The sequence below is a fragment of the Drosophila virilis genome, unplaced genomic scaffold (genome assembly GCF_030788295.1).
Source record: "Drosophila virilis strain 15010-1051.87 unplaced genomic scaffold, Dvir_AGI_RSII-ME tig00001966, whole genome shotgun sequence".
In the NCBI taxonomy this organism is placed as follows: Eukaryota; Metazoa; Arthropoda; class Insecta; order Diptera; family Drosophilidae; genus Drosophila; species Drosophila virilis.
The window spans coordinates 270,623-295,495 of record NW_027212872.1 but is presented as its reverse complement, the minus strand read 5'-3'; the positions used below and the strand labels follow the sequence as shown (position 1 = coordinate 295,495).

Genomic DNA, 24,873 nt, shown 5'->3' with positions numbered 1-24,873 from the left:
TCTCATACAAACGTTTTCCGTCACTTTACCACTGTTTCGTATTCAATTACTTTAAAATGCACTTTCCACTGAAGAAGCTTAGATTTTGGAAAAAATTTAAAACATGTTTCAAATGATTTTTTATGTAGATCCATGCAAATAAATTTGAAAGCAAAAAGCCATCCACCAAATCTCTTACTACCATTTCCACCAAGGAGAAATGGATTTTTCAAAGTGTGAAACACCCCTCTAATGAATTTTAGCAATGATCTTTGAAAATAAGTTTGAGGCGATTCGATGGTTAACAAAACAGTATTATACCAATTTTTTCGCTAATTAACCACTGTTGTGGGTGGAATTTTCCAAATTTCTGAAACACGTTTCATCAAATTCTTATGTAGAGCTTTAAAAACAAGTTCGAAGCCAATCGGACACCACTTAAAACGTCGCCCAAACAATATTTGAATCGTATTTCTACCGAAGGAGTTTTGATTTTGCGAAAAATGTGAAATGTTTTTTCATAATGAACCTCGAAAATGAATTTAAGCGTGAAACGTCACCCACCAAATCTTTGACCCTCATTCCCCCAAGGAGGAATACATTTTGGAAAAGTGTGAAACACCCTCAAATGAATTTGAATGAAAAACTTTGAAATTGAGTTTGAGGCCAATCGGATGGTAAAAAAAAAGTTTCATACAAACGTTTTTCGCGATTTTGCCATACTTGCGGATAGAATTTTTCGAAGCCCCGTCTTTATGTGCACCTTCATCACATAAGGTAACTACAGTGAAAAAATGTTTGTGCTTTGATCACCAATTAGTCTGTCAGTCAGTCAGTCAGGACAAATAGTTTTATGTATAGAGATTCTAGAAGCAACATATCATGTTTGGTGATTCTAGCTCTTATTATGTATCCAATTTGATCAATAAACAGGATATCGAAATCAATTTTCATATATATTGTATTTGAAACGGTGTAAGTTATCGATTATTGGAAACAAACTCGATCTGTGCTGAAACTATGAGCACCTACAACTAAAATTACAAGTCTCTATTTCTTATAGGTTCTGGGATCTTTGCGTTCATACATACGGATGGAACTGTATGTAACAGGCAGAAGGAAGCATCTCCGACCCCATAAAGTATATATATTCTTGATCAGCATCAATAGCCGAGTCGATCTAGCCATATCCGTCTGTCTGTCTGTCCGTCCGTCCGACCGTATGTATGAACGCAAGGATATCTGAACCTATAAGAGCTAGAGACTTGAAATCTTAGATGTAGGTGCTCCTAGTGCCCACGCAGATCGAGTTTGTTTCCGATAATGGATCCTTTTCCAAGCAATCGATAAAAATCGATATCGGTATCCTGTTTTTAGGGCAATTTTGGTAAATACTAAGAGCTGGGTCACCAAAGTTGACATATAGCTTCTAAAATAGAATATATATATGCATTTGTTGTTGGAAGAAGAGGGTTTTTTTAAATTTATTTGGTGTTGAAATAAGAAGGTTCAGGGTATTCCTTAGTCGGGAGCTCCCGACTAGAATCTCTTACTTTTATTATAAAGCACTCCCGGGGTGAAAAACAAAAGATTCGATTTCATGTTTAGTAATTTTAATAATATGTACCATAATATTCAAACAAATTATTCTACTTAGCATACCTGGACTTCAACATTAGATGTGGGAGGTAGTCTCACCATTATTAGCTCGTCGGTCTTGCATTCATCGACTAATAAGCTTCTAATACCCACACAGTACTGTAGAGGCTTATATAAAGCATTTTTATTTTCACACTGAATAAAGAAGATCGTTTCTATAGCCTCACCATCAAGCGGCTTTACGTAACAGATGGTGTTTATAGGTCCTAAATTTTTTTCAAGATGAATACTTGATGTTCCATGGTATGTTGACGTCTGCTTATATCTATGAGTAGCTTCCATGTTTAAATATATGGTAATCGACATTTTTTTTGTCACATTTAAAATTAGCCTGTTTGATGACCCTACCAATTTCTTATCTACGATCCATGTCCACTTTGTAATTTTTTTTGTGCGGCAATATAGGCATTGGCCTTTAAGGTGAATTGGAAGCTGACTGATATATTTATTCCCTTTGCAGTTGGTCACGCACACGATATTTATATTTAAATACCGTCTTGGAAATGATGAAAATAAGATGGTCTGCATGGCAACTGCCGATCGAAGATAGTCATAGGTAGAACGTATATGTAAAACAAATTTAAGTGTCTGTTCGTTTGCTTGAGTATAAGAAGGAATTACAAAACCCTTGCCTGAAATTACAGGGAATAATCAAATACTCATTAGAATTTTGTTCAGATAAGTTACCTGATCCCATATTAAGCTTGCACACTTTGTCGTTGTTTTTGGTAGAATCACAAGACCATTCAAATAAAAGATTCTGTATTGCATTTTTTGGTAAAGAAAGGTCACGGCTGGGGCTCCCATTCACAGAAATGGTTTTGCCCCTAAACACTTTGCGATATGGACCTCCACGTATGACGGCATATAAGCGTTGGGGAGCAAGGACCAAATAGCACTTGAAGACAAAAGGGACAGTAAACAATAAAATAGTAATATGTAGAGGCCGAATACTCACCCTTGCTACGAGCGGTGTACGGCGTCCGATAACTCTAGCATTTATGCGCACCATTACTAATCGATTTAAAGGAGACTGATGCCTTACTTTAAGTCTGTAACGGCCAACCTTCAGCTCTGGTTTTAAAGTCCCCCCTAAAAAGTCTAAAAGATCTAAATAAAACGGTATTTGAGGCTAAATTTTTTTTTTAATAAACAGCTTACGGCTTTCTGTACTGTCGTGCAGCGTCCAATAGTACTGAATAAAACTATCCATTGGACAACGTCGAGTAAATACTGCCCTTAAAACTATAACATCAGAGGTTTCATAATGCAAAGGCTGATTTGCATCATGGCATCGCGGAATATCAAAACGTGGCTCACACCGCAAATGTTCTTGTAAGTCAATGTAGGTGTAACTAGAAACTCTTTCTTCGTCTGCTGAAAGGCCGACAGTAGAAATCAGAGCAGATACGTTATGGTAGCCGCTTATGAAGAAATTAGCACGAGACACATGATAAAAACATTCTTGATAAGGAAGACTGTTTTCAGTGAAAATACCATAAAAATTCAAAGTTTGCATAAGATGAGTTGTACGAAACCACAAGAGAGGCTCACGGGTTTCACTTGCATTAGTTTGAAAATAATCAATAAGACGCCGTTCATCTATACTCACTTTAGTAGTGAACCAAACATCCCCTAGAGCTTCTAGGGTAGTGAGTATGAGGGTAGTGCGATTGACATGGAATCGGTTAATAAAAATATGAAGGTTTTCGTAGTTTACGCGAGCCATTATTTGTGGTAAGCAAACCAAAACAAGAAATGGTATTGTGGTCATTTTTATAAATTCGAAATTTTATGTGTGTATATTTATTTAATAGATTTTATTTTATTTTATTGCATAGCCTTCTTTTTATTTTGCTACATAAAGAAAATCAAGAATTCATTGCTTGAATTTGTTAATATATATTCCTCCTTGTGAGAGATGTATGGAATAAACTTACGTAACTGAACTATCCAAAGTATGAAAGATGTATGCCCTTGGCAACTTCTAAACTACTTCCTCAACAGCAACAAAAGCTGGGCGAACACATCATTACCATCTTGACATTATATGGAGAAGGTGACTTTTTTGCGGTTACCAATTGCCTAACCGGCTACATCCAATATATTTTTAAAGTCTAAAAAATTTCTATGAAACTTTTTTGTTTACCATCCTCCAATTCATTTCCAAAGATCTTTGCTTGAAATCACCTTAGAGTTGTTTTGACAATCTTGGGAAAAATCTATTCGGCCTCTGTTTAAACTGGAGTCGAAGATTTGGTAGATGACTCTTCGCGCTCAATTTAATTACCATGCATCTTAACAAAAAATAATTTTAGACATGTCTTACACTTTTTGAAATATGTAGGCGAATGTAGAAAAACGCAGGTTCAAGATATTTTGGCGAAACTTTAAGAATTCGTCCAATATGCTAACAACTTATTTTTCAACAAACTTGGAATTACCATCCGAAAATGTGGTAAGCTGGGGGAAAAAATTTGAATGCAATTTTTAAGTTTGCATTCCGATCGGCTTCAAAATCATTTTCAAAGATCTTTGTGATATATATTTGAGACGGGTTACACACTTTTCGTAAAATCTGCCTCGTGACAGTAACGCTGAATGGAATGTAAAACAACATTCAAGACCTGCTGTGATACCAGTATGTTTAGTCATAATAGAATAATATAATATTGTATGAGTAAATATGAATATAACAGAAGCCCGTCAATGCTGATTGACTTGGATTTTAAGAATGTCTTTATTCAAAGTAAATATAATCCACTTAGCTTATAGATACATGTATATATTTATACTACTATTGGTTAACAGCTACAAAGAGAGGGAGAGAGTAGCTTGCATATATGTTGCATTCAATGCGCTCAGACAGAGAGTGGGATGTGCAGTGCAAGCATAAACGTTTAGCTAGAGAGGCTGCGTAAAATGAGTCAGTGCCAATTTATAAAGTGGCTCTGGGCTTGTTTAATGTTAAACTGTTATTGTATGCGACAAAGTGCCGCATACTTAATATTTGTATATAGGGTGATCTTTTAAGGCATATACATACTAGACCTCCCTTTTGAAAGAAATAACGTAAAATAATTTAGTTATTTTTAAATGATTTAATTTTTTTATTGAAAGTTTTAATGATTAAAATATATATAAAAATTTATTTATAAATATATATTAATATTCTTTTTATACCCTGAACCCATAGAAAATTGGTAAAGAGGTTATATTGTATTTGTGTAAAATGCAAATGTATGTAACCGGCAGAAGGAAGCATCTCCGAATACAGTATATATATTCTTGATCAGCATCAATAGGCGACTGGATCTAGCCATGCCGGCCGTCCGTCCGTATGTATGAACGCAAGGATCTCAGAACCTATAGGAGCTAGACAATTGAAATTTTAGATGTAGGTCCTCCTAGTGCCTGCGCAGATTGACTTTGTTTCCGATAATAATAAGAGCTAGAGTCACCAAACATGATTTGCTGCTTCTAGAATATTATATATTTGTCAAGTATCTTTCATTTTATACCTACCCGCTACCACCAGAGAGCTATAAATCAAGTTAATAGCCCAACTTTAATTGCCAACCAATTTAAGCCACAATTGAATGCAATTGACTTTTTCAGTATACACATATATTCTATGGTACAATAAGATATACTGATATACGGTTAAGAAAAAACCAAAGTTATATGCAACTGCGCAATTGAATGGGGCAGAAGCTATAAGAATTTCTGTTTACATGTACACACACACATTCATGTGCGTCTGCTTCGCATTCTAACATCATGGTAATTGCGACTTGTTTCTGTAATGCTATTTAAGTTCCTTTTTTATCATAAGTACTCAATTATTGGTGTGGCTGCCGAGTAGAGGCATAGCAAATGGTGCTATCTGTCGCGAGTTCGAGCCCTACTGGGGAAAGTATATTGTTTTTTATACCCTGAACACTTTGAAAATGGGTAAAAAGGGTATATTGTATTTGTGCAAAATGCAAATATATGTAATAGGCAGAAGGAAGAAGAGTGTTCAGGGTATCCCCTGACCGGGAGCTCCAGACTAAAACCTCTAACTTATTTTTAATTTATTGGTGTTTTAATTTATTGGTGTTGGAATAATTGGATTCAGGGTATTCGGGTCGGGAGCTCCCGACTAGAACCTTTTATTTGTTCTGTTTACTTTGGTGCCTGGTAATAACTTTCAGGACTTTAACTTGTAAATCATTAAGTTCCTTGATGGTTATTCTTGAAAATACATTATCTTTCCCATTAGGGTACCGTAAAATTATATTCTTCTAATTCAAGCCTTATACGTGTTAATTTGGAACTTGGATTGACCATTGGAAATAAATATGTAAGTGATCTATGATCTGTTATGACAGTGAAATGTCTTCCATAAGTATATGGTATGAAAAGTGTTATTTCCCAATGAATTGCTGCTAGTTCCTGTTCCGTCGTACTCTTGTTACCTTCTCCCGTGGTAAATGATCTGGATGCATATGCAACTGGAAGTGTGGTTTTGAGTTAAAACCGCTCCACACGTTGCTTATTCGCATCCGTTATTATACAAAATTCTGTTGTGAAGTCTGGGTATTATAACAAGAGTCAGTTTAATAAGTTAAGATTTTAACATTCTTTTTATTTAGTCTAGTTAAAGACTTCATGCATAAACAATAAACATTTTTCAAGATGTAGCTTTAAGTTGTATTTCCTGCATATGTTAAAAACATCAGTCAGGTTTTTAAATATATGTCATTCGGAACAACCAATTACTATTCAGTAATCTATATAAAGGAATGCTTTCGAAGCTTCAAGTCCAGAGAATGCTATAGTCATCATTCTCTGAAATGAATTCGGAGCTATTTTTAAACTATATGGTAAAATATTTCGCTCTTCCTAGCTGATTTCAAATATCATCAATTCTAGGTAGTGATAACTTATCAACTAGCAGCTTTATGTTGGTTCGACGATAGTCGATTACCAATCAGCATGTGTATACCCTGAACCCTTTGAAAATGGGTAAAAAGGGTATATTGTATTTGTGCAACATGCAAATGTATGTAACAGGCAGAAGGAAGCCTCTCCGACCCCATACAGTATATATATTCTTGATCAGCATCAATAGCCGAATCGATCTAGCCATGTCCGGCCGTCTGTCCGTCCGTATGTATGAACGCAAGGATCTCAGAACCTATTAGAGCTAGAGACTTGAAATTTAGATGTAGGTGCTCCTAGTGCCTGTGCTAATCGAGTTTGTTTCCGATTATCGATAGCTTACTCCGTTTTCAAACAACCGATAAAAGTCGATATCGATATCCTGCTTTTTGGGAAATTTTGGTAAATAATAAGAGCTAGAATCACCAAACTTGACATATAGCTGCTAAAATAATATATATATAAGCATTTGATGTTGGAAGAAGGGGGGTTCAAGGTATCCCTTAGTCGGGGGAACCTCTTGTTTTTCTGTAGTAGATTTAAAAGCTTAGCAGATCCAACTTCTACCGATTCTCCTTTTACTGAAGTCGATAATTACGTGATGATTGCAGCAATTGTCTGCTCATTACTTATTAAATTTCTCGCATGGCCTTTAAGCTTTGTTGGACCACTATATCATATATCTGTCATACGAACAATCGGTCGAAAATTAAGTTTTTTGCACGAAAAATCATTTTGCTTTTCAAGAAATCTTGACCAAACTCGACATTTATTAGTTTTACCATGTTCTTCATATAGATGCAAAATCCTATTAGGATAGTACGACTATATCATATAGCTAACATTGGAACGATCGGTCGAAAATTAAGTTGTTGCCTAAATAATACATTTTGTTTTTCAAGATATCTTTACCAAACTCGGCATAGATTAGTTTTCCCATGCCTTTCATATAAATACAAAATCCTAATTAAATCGGACCACTATATCATATAGCTGCAATAGGAACGATCGGTCGAAATATAAGTTGTATGAAAACTCGGCATCTATTAGTTTTACTATGCTCTTCATATAGATCCAAAATCCTATTAAAATCGGACCACTATTTCATATAGCTGCCATAGGAACGATCGGCCGAAAATTAAGTTGTATCATAAAATATTTTGTTTTTCAATACATCTTGACCAAACTCGGCACTAATTAGGTTTCCCATGCCTTTCATATAAATGCAAAATCCCTATTAAATCGGACCGCTATATCATAACGATCGGTAGAAAATTAAGTTGTATGAAAAAACATTTTGCTTCTAAGATATCTTGACTAAACTTGGCATTTATTAGTTTAACTATGCTCCTCATATAGATGCAAAATCCTATTAAGATCGGACGACTATATCATATAGCTGACATAGGAACAATCGGACGAAAATTAAATTGTTGTATAATAAAGTATTTTGTTTTTCAAGATATCTTTACCAAGCTCGGCATTTATTAGTTTTACTATACTCCTCTTATATGTGCAAAATCCTGTTTAGATCGGTCCACTATATCATATAGCTGCCAAAGGAACGATCGGTCGAAAATTAAGTTGTAGGAAAAATCATTTGGTTTTCAAGAAATCTTGACCAAGCTCGGCATATATTACTTTTACTATGCTCTTCATATAGATGCAAAATTCTATTAAGATCGGACAACTATATTATATACCTGACATAGGAACAATCGGTCGAAAATTAAGTTGTTGTATAAAAAAACATTTTGTTTTTCAAGATATCTTTACCAAGCTGGACATTAATTAGTTTTACTATGTTCTTCATAAAGACGCAAAATGCTTTTAAGATCGGACTACTATATCATATAGCTGCAATAGGAACGATCGGTCGAAAACTAAATTGAATTAAAAAACATTTTGCTTATAAGATATCTTGACTAAACTCGGCATTTATTAGTTTTATTATGCTCTTCATAAAGATGGAAAATCCTATTAAGATCGGACAACTATATCATATAGCTGACATAGGAACAATCGGTCGAAAATTAAGTTGTTGTATAAAAAACATTTGGTTTTTCAAGATATCTTTATCAAACTCGACATTTATTAGTTTCCTATGCCTTTCATATAAATCCAAAATCTTTATTAAATCGGACCACTATATCATATAGATGCCATAGGAACGATAACTCGAAAATTAAGTTGTTGTATGAAAAAACATTTTGCTTTTCAAGAAATCTTGACCAAATACGACATTTATTAGTTTAACTATGCTCTTCATATAGATGCAAAATCCTATTAAGATCGGACGACTATATCATATAGTTGACATGGAAAGATCGTTCGATAATTAAGTTGTATGAAAAAACATTTTGTGTAAAAGATATCTTGACTAAACTCGGCATTTATTAGTTTTACTATGCTCTTCATAAAGATGGAAAATCCTATTAAGATCGGACCACTATATCATATAGCTGACATGGGAACAATCGGTCGAAAATTAAGTTGTTGTATGAAAAAACATTTTGCTTTTCAAGAAATCTTGACCAAACTCGACATTTATTAGTTTTACTATGCTCTTCATATAGATGCAAAATCCTATTAGGATCGGACGACTATATCATATAGCTGACATGGAACGATCGTTCGAAAATTAAGTTGTATGAAAAAACATTTTGTGTATAAGATATCTTGACTAAACTCGGCATTTATTAGTTTTACTATGCTCTTCATATAGAAGCAAAATCCTATTAAGATCGGACTACTATATCATATAGCTGCAATAGGAACGATTGGTCGAAAATTAAGTTGTAGGAAAAATCATTTTGCTTTTCAAGATATCTTCACTAAACTCGGCATTTATAAGTTTTCCTATTCCTATATTTTCAGATATATGCAAAATCCTAATTAAATCGGACGATTATATCATATAGCTTCCGTAGGAACGATCACTCGAAAATTAAATTGTTGTAAAAAAGAAAAAACAATTTGCTTTTCAAGAAATCTTGACCAAACTTGACATTTATTAGTTTTTTTAATCCTATTAAGATCGTACGACTATATCATAAAGCTGACAGAGGGACAATCGGTCGAAAATTAAATTGTTGTATAAGAAAACATTTTGTTTTTCAGGATATCATTACCAAACTCGTCATTTATTAGTTTTCCTATATATCATATAGCTGCCATAGGAACGATCACTCGAAATTTAAGTTGTTGTATGAAAAAACATTTTGCTTTTCAAGAAATCTTGACCAAACTCGGCATCTATTAGTTTTACTATGCTCTTCATATAGATCCAAAATCCTATTAAAATCGGACCACTATTTCATATAGCTGCCATAGGAACGATCGGCCGAAAATTAAGTTGTATCATAAAATATTTTGTTTTTCAATACATCTTGACCAAACTCGGCACTAATTAGGTTTCCCATGCCTTTCATATAAATGCAAAATCCCTATTAAATCGGACCGCTATATCATAACGATCGGTAGAAAATTAAGTTGTATGAAAAAACATTTTGCTTCTAAGATATCTTGACTAAACTTGGCATTTATTAGTTTAACTATGCTCCTCATATAGATGCAAAATCCTATTAAGATCGGACGACTATATCATATAGCTGACATAGGAACAATCGGACGAAAATTAAATTGTTGTATAATAAAGTATTTTGTTTTTCAAGATATCTTTACCAAGCTCGGCATTTATTAGTTTTACTATACTCCTCTTATATGTGCAAAATCCGGTTTAGATCGGTCCACTATATCATATAGCTGCCAAAGGAACGATCGGTCGAAAATTAAGTTGTAGGAAAAATCATTTGGTTTTCAAGAAATCTTGACCAAGCTCGGCATATATTACTTTTACTATGCTCTTCATATAGATGCAAAATTCTATTAAGATCGGACAACTATATTATATACCTGACATAGGAACAATCGGTCGAAAATTAAGTTGTTGTATAAAAAAACATTTTGTTTTTCAAGATATCTTTACCAAGCTGGACATTAATTAGTTTTACTATGTTCTTCATAAAGACGCAAAATGCTTTTAAGATCGGACTACTATATCATATAGCTGCAATAGGAACGATCGGTCGAAAACTAAATTGAATTAAAAAACATTTTGCTTATAAGATATCTTGACTAAACTCGGCATTTATTAGTTTTATTATGCTCTTCATAAAGATGGAAAATCCTATTAAGATCGGACAACTATATCATATAGCTGACATAGGAACAATCGGTCGAAAATTAAGTTGTTGTATAAAAAACATTTGGTTTTTCAAGATATCTTTATCAAACTCGACATTTATTAGTTTCCTATGCCTTTCATATAAATGCAAAATCTTTATTAAATCGGACCACTATATCATATAGATGCCATAGGAACGATAACTCGAAAATTAAGTTGTTGTATGAAAAAACATTTTGCTTTTCAAGAAATCTTGACCAAATACGACATTTATTAGTTTAACTATGCTCTTCATATAGATGCAAAATCCTATTAAGATCGGACGACTATATCATATAGTTGACATGGAAAGATCGTTCGATAATTAAGTTGTATGAAAAAACATTTTGTGTAAAAGATATCTTGACTAAACTCGGCATTTATTAGTTTTACTATGCTCTTCATAAAGATGGAAAATCCTATTAAGATCGGACCACTATATCATATAGCTGACATGGGAACAATCGGTCGAAAATTAAGTTGTTGTATGAAAAAACATTTTGCTTTTCAAGAAATCTTGACCAAACTCGACATTTATTAGTTTTACTATGCTCTTCATATAGATGCAAAATCCTATTATGATCGGACGACTATATCATATAGCTGACATGGAACGATCGTTCGAAAATTAAGTTGTATGAAAAAACATTTTGTGTATAAGATATCTTGACTAAACTCGGCATTTATTAGTTTTACTATGCTCTTCATATAGAAGCAAAATCCTATTAAGATCGGACTACTATATCATATAGCTGCAATAGGAACGATTGGTCGAAAATTAAGTTGTAGGAAAAATCATTTTGCTTTTCAAGATATCTTCACTAAACTCGGCATTTATAAGTTTTCCTATTCCTATATTTTCAGATATATGCAAAATCCTAATTAAATCGGACGTTTATATCATATAGCTTCCGTAGGAACGATCACTCGAAAATTAAATTGTTGTAAAAAAGAAAAAACAATTTGCTTTTCAAGAAATCTTGACCAAACTTGACATTTATTAGTTTTTTTAATCCTATTAAGATCGTACGACTATATCATAAAGCTGACAGAGGGACAATCGGTCGAAAATTAAATTGTTGTATAAGAAAACATTTTGTTTTTCAGGATATCATTACCAAACTCGTCATTTATTAGTTTTCCTATATATCATATAGCTGCCATAGGAACGATCACTCGAAATTTAAGTTGTTGTATGAAAAAACATTTTGCTTTTCAAGAAATCTTGACCGAACTCGACATTTATTAGTTTTACTATGCTCTTCATAAAGATGCAAAATCCTATTAAGATCGGACCACTATTTCATATAGCTGCGATAGGAGCGATCGGTCGAAAATTAAGTTGTATCATAACATTTTTTGTTTTTCAAGATATCTTGACCAAACAAGGCATTTATTAGTTTTTCTTTACTCCACATATATTGTAAGTCATATAAAGATCAGACCACAATATCATATAGCTGTCATACGAACGATCACTCGAAAATTAAGTTGTTGTATGAAAAAACATTTTGCTTTTCTAGAAATCTTGACCAAACGCGAAATTTATTAGTTCAACTGTGCTCTTCATATAGATGCAAAATCCTATTAAGATAGGACCACTATTTCATATAGCTGCGATAAGAACGGTCACTCGAAAATTAAGTTGCATGAAAAAACATTTTGCTTTTCAAGAAATCTTGACCAAACTCGATATTTATTGGTTCAACTATGCTCTTCATATAAATGCAAAATCCTATTAAGATCGGACCACTATTTCATATAGTTGCCATGGGAACGATCGGTCGAAAATTAAGTTGTATCATAAAATTTTTTCTTTTTCAAGATATCTTGACCAAACTAGGCATTTATTAGCTTTTCTTTACTCCACATATATTGCAAAGTAATATAAAGATCAGACCACTATATCATATAGCTGTCATACGAACGATCACACGAAAATTAAGTTGTTGTATAAAAAAACATTTTGCTTATCAAGCAATCTTGACCAAACTCGAAATTTATTAGTTCAACTTAGCTCTTCATATAGATGGAAAATCCTATGAAGATCGGACCACTATTTCATATAGCTGCCATAGGAACGATCGGTCGAAAATTAAGTAGTATCAAAAAATATTTTGTTTTTCAAGATATCTTGACCAAACTAGGCATTTATTAGTTTTCCTTTACTCCACATATATTGCAAAGTCATATAAAGATTAGACCAGTATATCATATAGCTGTCATACGAACGAACACTCGAAAATTAAGTTGTTGTATGAAAAAACATTTTGCTTTTCGAGAAATCTTGACCAAACTCGATATTTATTAGTTCAACTGTGCTCTTCATATAGATGCAAAATCCTGGTAAGATCGGACCACTATTTCATATAGGTGCCATAGGAACGATAGGTCGAAAATTATGTTGTATGAAAAAACATTTTGCTTATAAGATATCTTGACTAAACTCGGCATATATAAGTTTAACTATGCTCTTCATATAGATGCAAAATCCTATTAAGATAAGACCACTATTTCATATAGAAAGTAATCAAGAAATTTTGACCAAACTCAATATTTATTGGTTCAACTATGCTCTTCATATAGATGCATAATCCTATTAAGATCGGACCACTATTTCATATAGTTGCCATAGGAACGATCGGTCGAAAGTTAAGTTGTATCATAAAATTTTTTGTTTTTCAAGATATCTTGACCAAACTAGGCATTTATTAGCTTTTCTTTACTCCACATATATTGCAAAGTCATATAAAGCTCAGACCACTATATCATATAGCTGTCATACAAACGATCACTCGAAAATTAAGTTGTATGAAAAACCATTTTGCTTTTCAAGAAATTTTTACCAAACTCGATATTTATTAGTTCAACTTAGCTCTTCATATAGATGCAAAATCCTATTAAGATCGGACCACTATTTCATATAGCTGCCATAGGAACGATTGGTCGAAAATTAAGTTGTATCAAAAAATATTTTGTTTTTCAAGATATCTTGACCAAACTAGGCATTTATTAGTTTTCCTTTACTCCACATATATTGCAAAGTCATATAAAGATCATTATATCATATCGATATTTATTGGTTCAACTATGCTCTTCATATAAATGCAAAATCCTATTATGATCGGACCACTATTTCATATAGTTGCCATAGGAACGATCGGTCGAAAATTAAGTTGTATCATAAAATTTTTTCTTTTTCAAGATATCTTGACCAAACTAGGCATTTATTAGCTTTTCTTTACTCCACATATATTGCAAAGTCATATAAAGATCAGACCACTATATCATATAGCTGTCATACGAACGATCACACGAAAATAAAGTTGTTGTATAAAAAAACATTTTGCTTATCAAGCAATCTTGACCAAACTCGATATTTATTAGTTCAACTTAGCTCTTTATATAGATGGAAAATCCTATGAAGATCGGACCACTATTTCATATAGCTGCCATAGGAACGATCGGTCGAAAATTAAATTGTTTTATAAAAAAGCATTTTTTTTTCAAGATATCTTTACTAAACTCGGCATTTATTAGTTTTCCTACGCCTTTCAGATATATGCAAAATCGTAATTAAATCGGACGATTATATCATATAGCTGCCGTAGGAACGATCACTCGAAAATTAAGTTGTAAAAAAAAAAACATTTTGCTTTTCAAGAAATCTTGACCAAACTCGATATTTATTAGTTTTACTATGCTGTTCATATAGACGCAAAATCCTTTTAAGATCGGATGACTATCATATAGCTGATATAGGAACGATCGGTCGAAAATTAAGTTGTCGCATAAAAAAACATTTTGTTTTTTAAGATGTCTTTACCAAACTCGGCATTTATTAGTTTTCTTCTGCCTTTCATATAAATGCAAGATTCTAATTAAATCGGCCCACTATATCATATAGCTGCCATAGGAACGGTCGGTAGAAAATTAAGTTGTTCCATAAAAAACATTTTGCTTTTCAAGAAATCTTGACCAAACTCGACATTTATTAGTTTTACTATGCTGTTCATATAGATGCAAGATCCTTTTAAGATCGGACGACTATATCATATAGCTGCAATAGGAACGATCGCTCGAAAATTTAGTTGTATGAAAAAACATTTTGTTTATAAGATATCTTGACTAAACTCGGCATCTATTAGTTTTACCATGATCTTCATATAAATGCAAAATCTTATTAAGATCGGACCTCTATATCATATAGCTGCCATAGGAAAGATCGGTCGAAAAATAAGTTGTTGTATCAAAAAAATATTTTGTCTTTCAAGATATCTTGACCAAATTCGGAATTTATTAGTTTTCCTATAATCCACATATATTGCTAAATCATATTAGGATCAAACCACTATATCACATAGCTGTCATATGAACGATCGGTCGAAAATTAAGTTGTACGAAAAATCATTTAGCTTTTCAAGACATCTTGACCAAACTCGACATTTATTAGTTTTACTATACTTCTCATACATAGGTAATAAGATAATAAGATCCACTATATCATAAAGCTGCCATAAAACGAGAACTCGAAAATTAAGTTGTAGTAGGTAAAAATATTTTGTTTTTCAAGATATTTTGGCCAAATTCGGCATTTATATGTTTTGCTATACTCTTCATATATGTGCAAAATCGGATTTAGATCAGTCCACTATATCATATAGCTGTCATACGAATTATCGGTTGAAAATTAAGTTGTTGTACGAAAAATCATTTCGCTATTCAAGAAATCTTGACCAAACTCGACTTTGTTTTACTTTGCTCTTCATAAAGATGAAAAATCCTATTAAGATCGGATTACTGTATCATATAGCTGACATAGGAACGACCGGTCCAAAATTAAGTTGTTGCCTAAAAAATACATTTTGTTTTTCAAGATATCTTTCCTATAATGCACATATATTGCTAAATCATATTTAGATCAAACCACTATATCATATAGCTGTCATACGAACGATCGGTCGAAAATTAAGTTGTACGAAAAATCATTTTATTTTTCAAGATATCTTATCTTATCTTATATCTTATCTGCCATAGGAACGATCACTCGAAAATTAAGTTGTTGTATGAAAAAACATTTTGCTTTTCAAGAAATCTTTACCAAAATCGACATTTATTAGTTATACTATGCTCTTCATATAGATGCAAAATCCTTTTAAGATCGGACGACTATATCATATAGCTACATAAGAACGATCGGTCGAAAATTAAGTTGTTGCATAAAAAAACATTTTGCTATTTTAAGATATCTTTACCAAACTCGGCATTTATTAGTTTTCCTCTGCCTTTCATATAATTGCAAAATCCTAATTAAATCGGACCACTATATCATAAAGCGGCCATAGGAACGGTCGGTAGAAGATTAAGTTGTTCTATAAAAAAAACATTTTTCTTTTCAAGAAATGTTGACCAAGCTCGACATTTATTAGTTTTACTATGCTTTTCATATAGATGCAAAATCCTATTAAGATCGGACGAAAATATCATATAGCTGCAATAGGAACGATAGGAACGATCGTTTGAAAATTAAGTTGTATTGTGAGGCGGCTAAGGAGACCAGCCACCCCACAGTTTTCACGGTAAGGAGCCGTCATCCCTTTGGCCAAATTACGCCAAGGAGCCGCTGGCGGGACAACGCGTTAATTTTCTTTAGTTATAAGTATTAATTATATTAAGTTAAGATCTTAGTGAAATAAGAGGCATAGAGCCATCAGTAATATAAGCAGTTCGATTAGTAGCAAAGAGGCAAGGAGCCGCGAATATTATAATTGATTTAAATAGTGAATTTGAATTTAACCGCAGGCCGCCGCTGCAACCATGCGTTGTCGATCGGTTGCTCAACACCGTCTTTGAGAGCGCTACTTCAATTCGGCGGCGAAGAGCGAAAGCTCCGAGGCGAAGTTGCGAAAGCTCGCGGCGAAATTGAGCAGCCGAAGCGAGCGCATGGCTTGCCGGCGAGCGTGCCGGCACTTGTGATCGAACGTAAAGGGTGAGTAGAAGTGCTGCGCGAGATCAAGGAAATCATAGATGGTATAGTGGAGCGCTAGGGCTCCAGAAAACAGTGCGGCAGGGTTTAGCTGAGGATTTACGATAAGGTCAGAATGAATAATAGTGAGTAAAGTGCCAACGTTGTAATTAACTAGAAAGTATTGGATTATTCCCTGTTTCCTGGTAACCCGGCTTACCTTAACATCGGAACTAACCGGTGTTCGACCTAACCTCGAACGAGGGGCATGCGGTACGAGATTGTGGCTCCGGGGTGGGCATTGCCGGTTGGTGTTTAGGTAGTGGAGTTGGTGCGAGGCGACGGCCCACTAGTGTAGTTGGTGCGAGGCCACGGCCCGCTAGTGTAGTTGGTGGGAGGCCACGGCCCGGCAGAAAGATAGAGTGTTTAGGTAGTGGAGTTGGTGCGATGCCACGGCCCGCTAGGGTGGTTGGAGCGAGGCCACGGCCCTCTAGCATAGATGGTACGAGGCCACGGCCCGATGGTGTAGGTGTGTAGAGGTAGATCTGGGTTTGGTTTGGTCAGGTCATGCATGTGCGAAATATGAAAATAGGGTATTAAGTAGTCCGTAATACCCCTGAGAACATTTCCATACCTCGTGTTAGGCATAGCCAGAAAATGAACACGTGCAGCTGGTGAGTGACAAAAATGCTGGCAGCAAGCCGGCAAGTAAGATAAAGAGACGAAGACATAACGGTCGGTCATGAGAGTACAGCGCGCGCGCGACAGCCGGGCGACGTCGAGACCACGCTCGCACACGGGTCCCCACACGCGCGCCGCAGTGACGTCGACGTTGGCGTCGAAGGACCGTTAAGGCGTCGCGGCATCGGTTGTACAGTGGGGCGAATCCAACTCACGCGCGGTGAACAGTGGAATTCGCGAGTACAGCTGTCGAGGGCAGTGAAGTGGTCACCCTTTAAGTAAATAATAATACAATTTTCTTCTATAAATCAAATTAATTAAACAAAAAAAAAAATAATAAATAAATAAAAAAAAAAAAAAAAGGATTAGACACCAACACCAAGAAAAGGAGAGAGGAATAGTAAAGGGACCGACGGAACCCCTAGAACGGGAAGAGAGGGAAACAGCGACGTCGACTAGCAAGGAAGTATACAATAAAGGATGGAGGCAGGTAAGTGCCAAAACCCGGGGGTAGGCGTCTGCTGGATTCATCAGCGACGCAAAGAGGAGTTAGTGGTGATCACCCAGGAGTTTGGGCTGGACAAGGAGGGGCGCGTGGAGGAGCTACGTAAGTGACTGTCCACCTACGTGCAGGAGAGCGGTCATTCGACTGGGACTTGGGCTCGGCTCGCCGAGCTGGAATCCCAGTATACTAAAACTCTTGAGCCGGCATCATGGGGCGTCCCACCCGACTTTGGTGGACGGCCACGGCAAAAGTCGGAACCTGACCTCAGAAGCTCCCAGCTGTACGGGCTTTTGCAGGCGCCCACCCCGAGTTTGACCGTCTCGGGCGTGGAGCCAGTTCCTGCTCTCGGTGGAAATGAAGACCGCCGAGCAACTGCGGTCAACGCAGAGGTGGGTAGGTCCCCTGTTGAACCGGGTGGTGGTCCCTGCTACACTAGGCCGCACCATCCATCGGAGGCGAGGCCACTTCCTAATGTCGCGGAGCAAGTTCGGAAGTGGGGTATGAGGTACGATGGACGCTCCGACCCCCTTGGATTCTTAGAGGACCTCGAGGAGCGCGCTATCACCTATGGTATAGCCCTCGACCGTATGCCCAGGGCAATGAGCGAGGTATTCTACGATAGGGCTGCTCGTTGGTTTCTGAGCAGTGGGCTAAGGGATGTGCCGTGGGCCGTGTTTAGGAGGGATTTCTTGGAGTTTTTCTTGCCCCCTCGTTACTTCGAGAGGCTTGAGGACGAGATCCGATCCCGGAGGTGGCGCGTAGGTGAAGCGTTCAAGGAATATTTGATAGAGCTGAGGGCTCTTATGCACCACGCTAGATACGAGCCGGCACAAGAGCTGCATCGGATCTACGAGAACACCGCTCCGGAATACAGGCTCTATGTGCGACGGCAAGACTTTTCTACCCTATTCCAGCTTACTCAACTGGCCGTAGAATACGAGACCGTCGTGAGGCAGAGGGCGGAGTACTCAGGCAGCCAACCCTTGGGTCAGGGTGTGTCTAGTTCAAATAGTGCAAAGTGGGCGAGGACGGCGCAGTCCTCGAGACTACGGCGCAGTCCTCGAGGCTACGGTAGAGATTGGCGGACGAATCATGCCCGCCACGATCGATACCGGAGCCACTCGTAGCTTAATGAGTGAGGACTGCGTACGCAAATGGAGGAAGGCCTCCCGAGGCATGGGAAGGGAGCACCTGCTCGGCTACAGAGGGAGCCGGAGGAAGGCCTCCCAAGGCATGGAAAGGGAGCACCTGCTCGGCTACAGAGGGAGCCGGAGGAAGGCCTCCCAAGCCATGGAAAGGGAGCACCTGCTCGGCTACAGAGGGAGCCGGAGGAAGGCCTCCCAAGGCATGGAAAGGGAGCACCTACTCGGCTACAGAGGGAGCCAGAGGAAGGCCTCCCAAGTCATGATGGGGGAGCACCTGCTCGGCTACAGAGGGAGCCGGAGGAAGCTGCAGAGGCAGACTTCTAATGACTACGGAAGCGGCACGGCGGGAACGTGCAAGAGAAAGGATGGAGTAGGAGCGATGACCAGAATCCACACGGAGATAGAAGGCCAGGAGCGACTGCCAGAATCGAGCGGCCATGGAGTTCTGTCTGGAGTCGAAGTGGTGCCAGGAGGGGACGAGAACGGCATTGAAGAGGCGGAGTGGCCAGCGGATCTGGATCCAGAACTGAGGGAGTTCCTGGAGTCAGAACTGGCTCTCTTCGAGGGGCTGCAGGGAATCTCGCACATCGCGGAGCACCGAATCCGGCTGAAGGATGACAAGCCGTTGAAACAAAGGTACTACCCCAAGTATCCGGCCATGCAGAGGGTAATCGACGAGCAAGTGGATGAGTTGATCCGGCCAAATGCCATCGAGCCGTCGCGTTGTCCGCACAGCGCCCCGATCGTCTTGGTAAAGAAGAAGACTGGCGAGTGGCGTATGTGCATTGACTACCGACAACTTAACGCGCATTCCATTCCGGACGCTTATCCGGTGCCTCGTATTAACCACATCCTGGAGCGGTTGCGCCACGCCCGGTTCATCTCCACTCTGGAGTTGAAGCACGGGTACTGGCAGATACCGATGGCAGCCGATAGCCGGGAGTGTACGGCGTTCACAGTCCCTGGAAGAGGTCTATTCCAATGGCGGGTGATGCCATTCGGCTTACACTCGGCGTGTGCGACATTCCAGCGCGCTTTGGATACGGTAATAGGGCCGCAGATGGAGCCTCATGCGTTCGCTTACCAGACGACATCGTGGTAATAGGAGCGACGAAAACACAGCATGTAGAGAATTTGAGGGAGGTATTCCTCCGGCTAAGGGCGGCCAATCTCCGGTTAAATAGGAAAAAATTCAGCTTCTTCCGGGAAAGGTTAGTCTACCTAGGACATGTAATTTGCGGAGAAGGGATACGGACCGATCCGGAGAAAGTGGAGGCGATACGAAACCTGAGGGCCCAACAAATTGCAAAGAACAGCGACAGTGTCTCGGGATGGCGTCATGGTACAAGCGTTTCGTACCCAATTTCGCGACCCAGGTACAGCCACTCACAGCGCTCTTAAAGAAGGGGCAGAAATGGGCATGGGAGCAAGAACAGGAGGAGGCATTGCGTCAATTGAAGGAGAGCTTGAGGACTGCCTCTGTGTTGGCTTGACGCGAGTGAGTATGGCCTCGGTGCAGTGCTGACGCAGACGATCGATGGACAAGAGCGGGTGATAGCATACGCGAGCCGAAAGTTGCTGAAGGCCGAGGTAAACTATTCCGCCACTGAGAAAGAGTGCCTGGCAATCGTGTGGTCGATCCGGAAGTTGCGTTGCTACCTAGAAGGGTACCGATTCGACGTAATAACGGACCATCTAGCGCTCAAGTGGCTGAATTCGATCGAGAGCCCGTCAGGAAGGATTTCGCGATGGGCATTGGAACTGCAGCAATTCCAATTTGACGTTCATTATCGTCGAGGGAAGCTCAACGTCGTGGCCGATGCCCTGTCGAGGCATCCTCTAGAGACCTGTCAACAAGCAGTGGTGGCCGAGGCCCCCTGCAGTTGGGTCGGGAGGATGCGTGCTAGAATCGCCGAAGAGCCAGCCAAGTTCACGGATTACACCGAGGACTACATCCCTTGGAAACTATGCGTAGGCAGTGGTCAACGCCAGAGGGTACTGCGGGAATGTCATGATGCTCCCACGGCCGGACATCAAGGTATCAGAAAAACGGTGGCGAGGTTAGCCCAGCGGTACTACTGGCCGGGTATGTTCCGCGATGCCGCCAGATACGTGAAATGTTGCGAAGACTGCCAAAAATTCAAGAGTGAGCAACTAAAACCGGCTGGTCGCATGCTGACGAGGCAGGTGGCAGAGCCGATGGCGGTACTTTGCGAGGACTTCGTCGGACCCCTTCCACGGTCGAAACATGGAAACACGATGCAATTTGTTCCATGACGCTTTCTCGAAATGGGTGGAGTTGGTCCCTCTCAGAAGAGCCATGGCAGCACACCTGCAAACTGCGTTTCGAGAGAGGATTCTAAGTAGGTTCGGGGTACCTAGAAAGTTTGTGTGCGACAACGGGGTACAATTTACGAGTCGGAGCTTCAAGTCATTTTTGGAGTGCCTGGGTGTAGAGATCCAGTATACCGCCCCGTACTGTCCGCAAGAGAATCCCACTGAGAGGACTAACCGGACTGTGAAGACCGCGATAGCGCAATTTATTGAGGGCTACCAGAGTTCATGGGATGAACTCTTGCCCGAGATCTCGCTGGCAGTCAACACGAGCGTGGCAGATTCAACGGGCTTTAGTCCCGCTTTCCTGATGCAGGGCAGGGAACCTCGGTTACCCGCAGCTCTGTACGATCAGTTAACTCAGGGGTCCGCAACTAGTGCGCTCGGCCCTAGGACAAAGGCGGATAGGCTAAAAGAAATTTTTGATATCGTCCACAGCAACCTCCAGCGCGCATCAAAGGACCAGTGCAGGCATTACAGCTTGCGGAGACGAGAGTGGCGGCCCTCGTTGGATTCGATGGTCCTGTTGAGGCTGCACCAGTTGTCCAACGCTACCGAAGGTTTCGCCGCAAAATTGGCACCCAAATTTGACGGCCCCTACAAAGTAGTCAAATTCATATCCCCCAATATTGTGCGGCTGGTGAAATCAGACGACCGCAAGAAGAGGGTGGCCAACATCTCACAATTGAAACCATTCTACAGGAACACGATGAGCGACGAAGAAGACGAAGATCCAGGGCACGCAACTACCCACGAGTAAGCGAAGGATGAGAGCAACACCCGTCGCCCAACGAAACTATTATGATTAAGCGTAGATAAAACTAACATTAACAACATAATTCAGAATAGGCATAGTAAAGTGTGAGCCGCACTGGGAGAATAGGGCATTAACAAATAAGTAAAGAGTAAGTTAACCAGTAAGCTGAACTTTCAGATGGAACCCGAAGTTATCGTCATATCGTCAGACGAAGACAACAGCAGCGGGGACACCGAGCCTTTCCCTGGGCCGGGAGCCGCAGGCCGTCCACGTGACCCACGCCAGGGGCGTGAGTACTATAGAAGAGAACGGCAAGAAGGACCGCCTCGCCAGTTCCGCCATACACTATTCTCCCGGCGGACCGGCATAATGGAGAGGCTAGACGGGATGGTCTTGCTGATGGCAGTCGAGGTCACGACAATGCTCGTGGAGGCAACGTTCGCCCGGAACTCGCCACCGTACGCGGAAGAGCCTGCATCTCCGCCCCTCGCATCGCACCCGGCACAATCATCAGAGCCGGCAACCCCAACCGCGGCCGGCGAGATGGACGAGGAAGAGTCCGCACCGTTCGGAACGGGGGAGCACATACCACTAGCGCAGGACGTGGAGGCGGTAGGAGAAGAGATATCCCCGTCGGCCGAAGACGCGGAGTTGCAACCGACGCAACCGCCGCTTTGCCACCCACCGTCTGGAGGTAGACCCGGGCAGCCAGTTTCCCAGGATAACGGTACCTACCAAAAGTCCCCATGGTAGTCAACAAACCCCGTCTGAACCTCGCAAAGCGGGAATGGGGGGATGCCGAAGAAGGCCCCGGCGGAAAGCGCCGACGCAGCCGCCATCGTCGACGGGGAGCCGCCAGGGGCGCGCGTCGCCGGAGTGGAGGCCATCGCCGACCCAGTCCCGAGGAAGCATCCTCGTCGGCCACGAAGAGGCTTCGCACAGAGACCGAGAAGCCCGAAGGATCGCAGCGGTGCGTGCCGCATTCGCCCCGCGAGCGCCAGGAGGGTCCTCCCCAGCTCGGGAAGGATAACCGCCGCTACCAGATCGCTTCTCGAGGAGGGCATCCGAACCCTGCCCAATACCGAATGCGGTCTGCCAGATGGTCGTGGAGGAGCACAATCTCAGCACCAGGGACGCGGCGAACTCGGCCGTTTTCCCAACTCGCGCCGAGGCGCCAGACGAAACCTTTCCTAAGGAATCGGATGAGGAGTGGCTCGACGACGAGGACGAGATGCCCGCGCTCGTGCCTGTGGCCCGCGCCGAGACACCCGACACCATCGCCCAGCGGGAGTTAGAAGACGCCTGGTTCGGCCAAGAAGGCAAGGCATCATCCCGAAAAGGTTCCTTCACGGTTCGCCAGGAAGGCCGGGATAAAGTCTGGGCCGAGGAAGAGGACGCGGTGGTGACAGCTTCATCGCCCGAGCGTTCGAGTCCAACCCAGGATTCCTCCCCCATGGCTGTAAAGACTCCCACGGAGAGCGAGTTGTGGGACGACATAGTGGACCTTTTCGACGTCATCGACGGGTGGGACACTATCCTGGACTCAGTGCTAGAGGAGGAACCCGACACCGAGGTCGACACGGTCGCCCGCAGTGCCGACGTGAGGGTCACACTGGAGAGCCACCCCAAGAAACCCGACACCGAGGTCGAGGCGATCGCCCACAGTGCTGACGGGGTAAAACCGGAGGGCCTCGTCGAGGAACCCGTGCCCGATTCCACCCCCTCAGGCTGGAAGGTGTTTACTCTTGGAACACCGTTGTCGTCGGGCGTGGTGGACCTAATCGCCAGAGAGGCGCGAATCCGCCGCTTCCGGTGCCGACGTACTCGGTTCCACGTGTCCGACGGGGAGAGCGAGTACAGCGTTACGCTGAACGCGAAAGGCGACGTGACCGTCGCCTGTCCGAAGTGAGGGGGGGGCACACACCCCCCCGCCATGGAGACCAGCCACCCCACAGTTTTCACGGCAAGGAGCCGTCATCCCTTTGGCCAAATTACGGCAAGGAGCCGCTGGCGGGACAACGCGTTAATTTTCTTTAGTTATAAGTATTAATTATATTAGGTTAAGATCTTAGTGAAATAAGAGGCAAGGAGCCATCAGTAATATAAGCAGTTCGATTAGTAGCAAAGAGGCAAGGAGCCGCGAATATTATAATTGATTTAAATAGTGAATTTGAATTTACGATCGGTTGCTCAAGACCGTCTTTGAGAGCGCAACTTCAATTCGGCGGCGAATAGCGAAAGCTCCGAGGCGAGGCTGCGAAAGCTCGCGGCGAAATTAAGCAGCCGAAGCGAGCGCATGGCTTGCCGGCGAGCGTGCCGGCACTTGTGATCGAACGTTAAGGGTGAGTAGAAGTGCTGCGCGAGATCAAGGAAATCATAGATGGTATAGTGGAGCGCTAGGGCTCCAGAAAACAGTGCGGCAGGGTTTAGCTGAGGATTTACGATAAGGTCAGAATGAATAATAGTGAGTAAAGTGCCAACGTTGTAATTAACTAGAAAGTATTGGATTATTCCCTGTTTCCTGGTAACCCGGCTTACCTTAACATCGGAACTAACCGGTGTTCGACCTAACCTCGAACGAGGGGCATGCGGTACGAGATTGTGGATCCGGGGTGGGCGTTGACGGTTGGTGTTTAGGTAGTGGAGTTGGTGCGAGGCGACGGCCAGCTAGTACGAACGAACGAACGGTACGAACCC

The 24,873-nt window shown here is 40.6% G+C and overlaps 1 non-coding gene across 3 annotated transcripts; it reads right to left on the bottom strand.

Annotated features, from left to right (window-relative positions):
- Positions 1–1,603: 1,603 nt before the first annotated feature.
- On the bottom strand, positions 1,604–3,441 carry LOC26531163 (uncharacterized). 3 transcript variants are annotated; one of them, XR_011417358.1, is made up of 6 exons: positions 3,251–3,441; positions 2,800–3,116; positions 2,597–2,748; positions 2,326–2,536; positions 1,806–2,270; positions 1,610–1,737 (listed from the first exon to the last, which is right to left on the bottom strand). It is a non-coding gene; the product is annotated as an uncharacterized protein (transcript). The 3 variants fall into 3 exon arrangements; XR_011417359.1 differs by having other exon boundaries at positions 1,604–2,270; positions 2,597–2,739; XR_011417357.1 differs by having other exon boundaries at positions 1,605–2,270.
- Positions 3,442–24,873: the final 21,432 nt, after the last annotated feature.